Source organism: Chelonoidis abingdonii, chromosome 3 (assembly GCF_003597395.2).
Source record: "Chelonoidis abingdonii isolate Lonesome George chromosome 3, CheloAbing_2.0, whole genome shotgun sequence".
NCBI classification, from domain to species: Eukaryota; Metazoa; Chordata; order Testudines; family Testudinidae; genus Chelonoidis; species Chelonoidis abingdonii.
The window spans coordinates 3,483,645-3,492,205 of NC_133771.1; positions in this window are offsets into that span (position 1 = coordinate 3,483,645).

The window sequence follows — 8,561 nt, forward strand, 5'->3', positions numbered from 1 at the left end:
GCATCAATCAGTTTTCAGAGAACCAGCCTAAGGTGAGGGGAGTTGGGCTGCACAGCTGCAGGGAGCAGTCTGCTTTGTCTCTCCCTGCTTTGCTGTTTGTGTGTATTGTTCTGACTCCTCAGAAATAAAACAGAGTGATGGTGCAGCCTTCCAGCAAGAGTATTGTAGGTTTTTTGCCAACTTCTCAGTGTATCTGCAGAGTATGCAACACTTCCCACCTTTCCTCCCCATCCCCTGTCTCCCTCCTCATCCCTTGCCCTCCCCCAGCTCAGGAAACACTGCTGAGGGTCCCGTCTCCCACTATGCCCTGCTCACCAGCTGTTCTCCTGACTCTCTCCAGAGGGGCCTGGCCATTGCTCTCCTCTGCTGGGCTCCTGAGACCCTGAGCAAGGACCAAGGGAGGGAGACTGAGCATTAGCAAGAGCCACACAGGCTGGCAGAGAGCCTGGCTTGGCCTCACGGGGGATGGAGGTGAGGTTGCTGAGCCCAGATCCACTCCAGTCTCCTGACAGCCAGCAGTATGGGCCGTGCACAGAAGCTGCATCAGGATCACCTGATCGTGCATCCCCGGCCCTCAAGCCACATAGCACAGGTATTGTGCACTGTACTTACAGCTGGAGCACCCAGCAGCAGCCCCGCAGATTGGCTCCTCCCTCCTCCCTCCCAGCACCTCTCGCCCACCCGATCAGCTGTTCAGCGGCCTGCAGGAGGTGCTGAAGGGATGGAAGAGGCGGCGTGGGGGTGAGGCCAGGGGTAGAGCCAGGGTCGAGCACCCCCCGAGAAGTTGGTGCCTCTGCCTACACGCTGCACACTCAGACCCCGTATAGCCCTGTGCCCCATATGCAGCGTGGGTCAGTTGGGTCTGAGCCGCATACACCCGGTTTGCAACATCCACGTGACACACATGCGTGGAGCCTGGTCACCATGCCCACACGTGCACCCGTCATCCTTGTACACAGCTGCAGCAGTGCCACACTGGGCCGGTGCCTGGGCCAATGGTCCGTCAGCACAGAGCCTTCCCAGAACACGCCTGGCACCAGGCTGGCTCTGTCTCCTGAGGACACCGCGTACAAGCTGTGCAAACCCTGGGGAGCAAACATCATTTCCATGTTTCGGTTCCGGCTGCCGGGAGGGCGAGGACCTCATCTGCATAGGAAACTTGGTCCCTGGCGAAACCCAGGGCACCTGTGGGGCTTAAAGAAACCAGCCTGGGCTAGCCTCTAGGGGCCAGGTTTGTCCAAGCCGGTCCTGATGGAAGCAGCTTCTGCGTCGTCCGGTACCTGAGGCCTCTCTCACAACATCCAGTCTGTCCCGACATAGAGGAAACCAAAAATGTGCCAGGGGAAGTAACTGGCATTCCTCTGTGAAAAGCGCCCCTGGGGTGGACTGGGAACCGGGAGTTCCTATGCTCTGGCCCTGATGCAGCATCTACCTTGGTTTCCCTTCTGTGAAATGAGGCTTTTCCAGTGGGGAGGGAAGTGAGAGCCCTGACCTCCCTGGGCACAGACCTCCACACGCCCAGCCAACGGGACTGCGTTGTGGCCTCTGGGCTGGATGTGAACTTGGAACCTGGAGGCAGCAGCTCTCTCACTCCTGTGCCCTGTTGGGGCAAAGAAAGAGCCCCGCCTTCCCATTGCCCCTCGCCCTCTGAGGGTGCGTTGGCCAGTCTCAGCCCAGGGCTCAGAGCACAATGGAGTGATGCATCTTCTCCAAAGGGCAGAGCACAGGGCACTTTTTAAATATTGATTGCTAGTGTCCCCCCTGCCAACGTTATCTCCCCCAGCCAGCATCTCTGTCTGCTGTGCTCTATGGATGGGTCGATTCCTGGGGGGGCGGGGGGAATCCTGGAGCCCAGGAGAAAGGCGGAACTCACCGCGGCTGGAGCGTCTCTGAGGGTTTCCTGCGTGTGTAGCTGGAGGCTGGCGCCCAGGACCAGAAGGCAGGGCAGCGGGATGCCAGCGCAGCCCATCATGAGTCCACGGTGGGGCACTCCTGGCAGAGTGGCTGCTGGGGAGCTGGGGCTGAGGCATCTGGCTCAGAATGCAAATTTCCTTGGGGCGAGTCCAAGATGCAAACAGGATACACTGCAGGAGCAGGTTTACACAGCGATCGAGGGGTGGAGCTGCTGTTGGGACCCAGGGGTCAATAATCTCATCTGCTGTGGGAGTGGAGGGCTCGGTGATAGGACCCCTGCGCCCTCTGTGACAGGCTGGCCCGGGGCTGGCCAGGGCTGGACATTAACCAGGTACAGCTGAGCAGGGCAGGTGTTCCCGTCCCTGTACATCAGGTGTGCAGAGCTCAGAGGAGAGTGGGAAGGGGTCCCAGGACAGGTCTGTGACACCAGAAAGGCCTGGGAGCCTGTCAACCCCTAGGAAAGGGAAGCCTGGAAAGAACCGATCACGGGGGTGAAGTGACTGCACTGGGCTTTGCATGACCTGCGGGTTGGGTGTGTAAGGCCATTCACATTGTGTGGGACGCCATTAATGAATGTGTGCTGGAGTCTTTGAAAGCACTTGAGAGAGGAAACTGAGGCAAACATCCCAGTCGTGCTGTGGTGCTGCCATGAGGGGGTGTCCTGTCCAAGGTTCCCCAGCTCAGGTTTCATGTTACTGAGATTGTAACATGAAAGCAGCTGCCCCCGTTAGCAGTACAAACAACTTCCCGGATGAATCAGGATTCATGGGAGTCTGTTCACTACTGGAAACTGGTCGAGGGGGAGTGTGGGAGTGAGGGGCTGTGAGGGAGTGTGGGGAGAGGAGCTGTGGGGCTGTCGGGGGAGTGAGGGGCTGTGAGGGGATGTGGGGAAAAAAGCTGTGGGGCTGTGATGATGTGGTTCTGGCGGGACCCGACAGAGAGTGCCAAATCAGGACCAATTGCTCAAACAGGGCAGTTACCGCCCAAGGCTGAGGTTTTTCCACCTCTAAGGCAAACCAAACCAGCCAGACAAAAATGACTTCGGTTTCACCCCACTGGCTAACCACAAGTCACACAAGCAATTCAGGGAGCAACCTTAGGACCATCCAGTTTTCCCAGTATCACCAACAGTCCCACTCGTCCTGGGATGAATGGTTAATGAAACCAACACCCCAGTAAAGAAAAAGGTTCTCTCGATCCCAAGACCGACCCCAGACCCAGGTCAATATGTTTATTAGAGAATATTTAATAAGGATGATACACAGAGTTTGGCATGTCAGTCATTAGTCACGGGGGCAACATAACAGAGTATGGGGGGGACTCTGGTATTTGGTTATGGGTTAGTATATAGTACATACAGTCTGTAATGTCCCCAATGCGGGGTGGTACGGTGGGTGGGGTCAGTATAGTAGGGGAGCAGTGAGGCGTACATCGCTCATCTAATGGTTACACATAGTTCATGATTAGAGCAAGCAGGCCGGGTAATGGGGACAGGGTGACCCTCACGAGCTCAAGACTGAGGTGGAATCCAGATCGGTGGGTTTCAGGACTCAGGGGATGTATTAGTTAGGGGGGTTGTAAGGGTTTTCCCCTCCCCCCCCGTGGGTGCGTGGAGCCAACATCGGCTCACTCCTAGTACTGGCGGTGGCCGGTGATGTGTTTCGGTGTAGATGCCCTGGACCACCGGATAGTGTCCGAGACCATCAAACGTCCTCATGAGTCGGCATAGCGACGGCCCACCCCACAGGCCCTAAGTACAGACGTTCGTTATAGGGGTCCCAGGCGCCTAGCGCCCCGACGATCAGGGCGTCAGTGTAAACCTCGTAGCCCTTTGCCCGCAGGTGTCAGTCAAGGGGGCATATTTTTCGAGTTTACGGGCTCGGGCTTCGCGGAATGCCGGGGTCCTGTTCTCGAATGGGATCGTCACGTCGACGAGGATGATCTTTTCCGCTCCGTGTCCGTGACGACGATGTCTGGGCCAGTGGGCTGTCGGTGCAGGGATGGTGCGGTTGACTGCACATCTCACCAAGGTGTGGGGCGACTGGCCTCACTAGGCGTCCTGGACCCACGTTGTTGGCGCTAGGGCTGCCAGGACCTGGCGTGGGGCTTGCCCAGCTGCACGGACGTTAGGGCAGGGTCTCCAGGTGTACCCGAACTTCCTGCAGCGCTTGTCCCGGTTACCGTGACGGATGGCTCCATAGAGCGGGGACCAGTTTTAGTCGGCGCGTGGTGTATGAACAGCCATCGGCGAAGCGGTGAAGTGCCCACGGGAGGAAAGTGGTTGCTGGAGTCCACTTGCTGGTCACCCTTCTCAAAGGCCTTGCCCTGGTCCGGGTTTTTTCCGCAGGGTGGTTCCACGTAGAGGCGCGTGGATGGTGGCCTTCAGGGACTTCTCTAGCACCACCTCTGGCTTCCGGGGCTGACGGTGATGGCTGCCCTCCGTCTCGATCTGCGGCAGCCAGAACTCCCAGCTCCTGCCGCTCGTCCGCTCCAAGGCCCGGAGCGGCAGCCCAGACGCTTCCCACCCATCAGATCTTACCGCACAACATCACACTGGCCAATCCTTTAGAATATAACATCTAAAGGTTTTATTCATAAACAGGAAAAAGATAGAGATGACGAGCTAGAATGGTTAAATGGAATCAATCTACATACAGTAATGGCAAAGGTTCTTAGTTCAGGCTTGTAGCAGTGATGGAGTAAACTGCCAGGTTCAAAATCACAGTCCTCTGGAGAACACCAGCTGGGATGGGTCATAAGTCCTTTGTGCAGAGCTTCAGCTTGTAAGCACAGTCCCTCCCGAGGTTAAGAGGCAGGATTGAGGACAAACTGGAGATGAAGGCGTCAGCCTTATATAAGGCTTTTCTAGTGTATAGAACAACGTCTTTGTTCTTACTGTGAGAAAAAGTTACAGCAAATGGAGTCTGCAGTCACAATGGGCCAGTTTCTGGCTGCACACCCTGCTGAGTTTACAAGGCGTATCCGCCTCCTTCTGAATGGGTCTATTGGTGTAGCTACATGGTCCTTAATGGGCCATCAAGCAGGCTAAACAGGAGCTGACACCAAAACTTGTCTGGGTCATTCCCAGTAACCCAAGCACAAGTTTTTGAAATAACCGACAGTACAACAGCCAATTATTCATAGAACTCCAACTAACAAATGATACAGACACACAGACAGCATAATCATGACCAGTAACCATAAACCTGGTCTTAGACACTTGTACTGACCCCCTTGACGTAGGATTTGGTGCCACTACAGGACCTTGGTTGCAACCCATGTTCTATATAGTTCCACGTTTAATATCAATAACGTCACAGGGGCTGTTGGGTGGGGGAGTGAGGGGCCCTGTGAAAGGGGTGTAGGAGAGAGCTGTGGGGGCTATCGGGGTGGGGGGGGTGAAGGGCTGTGAAGGGGTTGGAGAGACAGGGGGCAGTGAGTGGGCGCAAGGAGCAGTGAGGGTGGGGAGCAAAGGGCCGGTGGGGCTGTTCGGGTGGGGGAGTGAGGGGCTGTGAGGGGTGAGGGACGTTTGAGGGCTGTGAAGGGGGTACGGAGGAGAGGGCTGTGGGGCTGTCGGGGATAGGAGAGTGAGGGGCAATGGGGGCTATTGAGTGGTGGGGGAAAGTTTGGGAGTGAGGGAACTGTGAGCGGTTGGGGGGTGAGAGGCTGGTGGGGCTGTCAGGGGCATGAGGGGAGTGGTGGACATAGAGTGAGGGGCTCTGTGGGGAGTGGGGCTGTCGGAAAGATTGGGGGAGAGGGTTGGGGAAGACGAGGGGCTGTGGGACTGTCGGCGGTGGCAGTGAGAGCTGTGAGGTGGTGGGGAGTGGGACACAGAGGGAGGGGTTCTGCGGGGAGTAAGCGAGGGGCGTGCGGCTGTCGGAGATTGGGGGAGAGGGTCGGGGAGTGAGGTGCTGTGAGGTGGTGGGGAGTGGGGGGCTCTGGGGCTGTCAGGGGTGGGGAGCGAGGGGCTGTGAGGTGGTGGGGAGTGAGGGGCTGTGGGACTGTCGGAGGTAGGGGAGTGAGGGGCAGTAACTGACATGCCAAGTCCAGAGGTGCCAAGGCTTAACCCTGGCAAGCCACAGCAGAAATGAAGCACTGCCCAGAGGTGCCAGGGCTATGATCTGGATCAGGGCACTTGCATGACTGGAATCCTCTGGGGGGAAGAGAAGCCCAGCCCTGGTGCCAGGGGGTGCAGGTCAGGCTAGATGATCTTAGAGTCACTGCGGCTGCCATCCCTGCAGTATTTGCTAACTCAACAAAGTCACAGGCCAGATGCCGAATGCTGCCCAGTGTCCCACAACTGGAAACGTGCCCCCCCCCCATGTCACCAACCATGGAATCAGGCCTTGCAGCCCCGTAGGCCACGCCAAGGTGAATCTGTCCACATGGACGCATACAGGCCTGGGAGCAGCAAGGCTCTGCACCGCTCCCCAGCCATACAGCAAGCTCATAAGAACATCAGAACGGCTGTACTAGGTCAGGCCAAAGGTCCATCTAGCCCAGTGTCCTGTCTGCTGACGGTGGCCAATGCCACGTGCCCCAGAGGGAATGAACAGAACAGGGAATCATCAAGAGCTCAGCAGCTAATTGGTGCATTCATTACAGTGTGTGTTAAAGTGTCAGGAAAATTCATTAATAATAACGACTCAGCGAGGCCTAAGTGACACATTAACCTTTTCCAGGGGCTAGCAACCCATTCTTGCCATGCCGCCCGGTGGCCCTTTCTGCTCCTTTCCAGGTACTTTGCATTGAGCTTTCCCATTGCTCGTAAAAGCCTCAGAGTCCAGGGACATGGCCAGAGGCTGAGCACGTCCCCACGAATCCTCGCCCACCAGCATTTCCCCATGCACCCACACTTCACACCATGGCTATTCAGAACGTTGGAGCAACAGCTGGGCTGGGACCCACAGCCTCACAGCCTCTCTGTGGGGCCCATCTGCCACTTGAGCACCACGAGACTCTCCGGGTGCCAGCAGTATAGCGTCTGTGACACTCAGTTCTGATCCTGTCCCATAGGTGGCAGTGGGGCATGCACACAGCGTGTTACATTGGCCCAGGCTCTGACGTAGTCTGGGCTGGCGGGGGAATGCTATCGGTGCAGCTAGACGCTCCGTGCTCTGTGGGGAGGAGAGTGTTATAGCTGCGGTGTCTTCCCTCCCACCACAGAGCCCCCGAGTGCTTTACAGCCCATCTCACAGCAGTGAAATGCAGCCCTTTCTGGGGCATTACACAGCAGCTGTTTAACTGCCCACTGCAACACAGCTGAGAAGAAGCCGCATGCATTTGGAAACCGCGCAGTGTGTGTGTGTGTGTTCACCGCTGGGGGCAAATGGAGTTGGAATTTAGCCCGACACCAGAGTTCCCACCTGTGCTCATGTGACAGTGCTGCAGGATCCCCACAACAGGAGTTGGGTTTGAGAAAGGACAGCCAGGGGCAGCACGTGGGATCTTGTAATGGGGCGGAGAGGTCAGAGCGGATACAGGGCTCCCTGGTGGAGTTTCTTCTTTTATTCATCCTGAATTTGCTCTGTGTCTCTCTCACCCCAGGCTTCTTCAAAATCAGCCGCAGGCCCAACCAAGTCCGTCGGCCATTTGGCCTTCAGGAAGCAGAGAGAAAAGCGTCACAGATAGACAGTGTCTCTGTAACTCAACCAGCAAGTATTGAGTTCAGGGGCCTGCTGGTCTTTATGAGCTTCGATCCCGCTCCCAGCTCTGACATGCAGTACCTTCCACCGGGCTTTGCAGCCATAGATCTCAAGGCATTCTACAGAGGCGGGGGAGGGTCACCATTCCTATGTCACTGATGGGGAAACTGAGGCACAGATTGATGGCAGAGACTCCAGCATTCCCCAGTGCAACAGTGGTCCAGCCAGGGATGCCAGTGGCCAGACTCTCTCATGGAGTTGTGCCTGTTGTGCACCTCTCAGGATGCTGCCCAGCAGAGCTAGTCCTACCTGATGGGGTGAGAATTCCCCTGGCATGATGGAGTGCCGAGCTGGTGGAAGGTGGGTCCTGGGCTGGCTGCTCAAATCAGCCTGAGTGGCACGGTATAACTAGCAATCCTTGCTCCTAGGCAGGCCCTGGTAGCTTTTGAAAATTCTGCTTCTTTAGGCACCTAAATACCTTTAAACCTCTGCCCCGTCATTGCTCTGTGGCCGAGTTCCCTTTGTAAGATGGGGGTGAAGATGCTTCCTGAGTCTCTAGTGGGAGCCACAGAAGCAGCCAGCGAGCCAGGGCACCTGCCAGTACTCGGGTGGTGAACGAACAATGGCCAGATGCTGCCTCTCCATTCAAGCAATGGCTAATTTCCATAAGTCACAGCAGCACCTGGGGCTGGAAATGCAAAGGGGCCCATCGATACTGCAGTTAAACACCCACCGCTCCAGCCCAAGGCCCAACGTCTACATCACAATTTGATAGCCCTGCAGCCCGAGCTCCCGTGAGCCTGAGCCAGCTGCAGGTGTTTACTTTCAGTGTCGACATATCCCGGGTATCCGGGATCTCCTAACCTTGTGTGTTAAACTCCAGGGGAGGGGCAAGGTGGAAGAAATGACCCGAGGGGCTAAGGAGGGAATCCTGGTTTAGTTTCCAAGGTAATTTGCATCTTAGACCTGGCTTCAGGCACACTAAGGTAACAGATCCAGGGA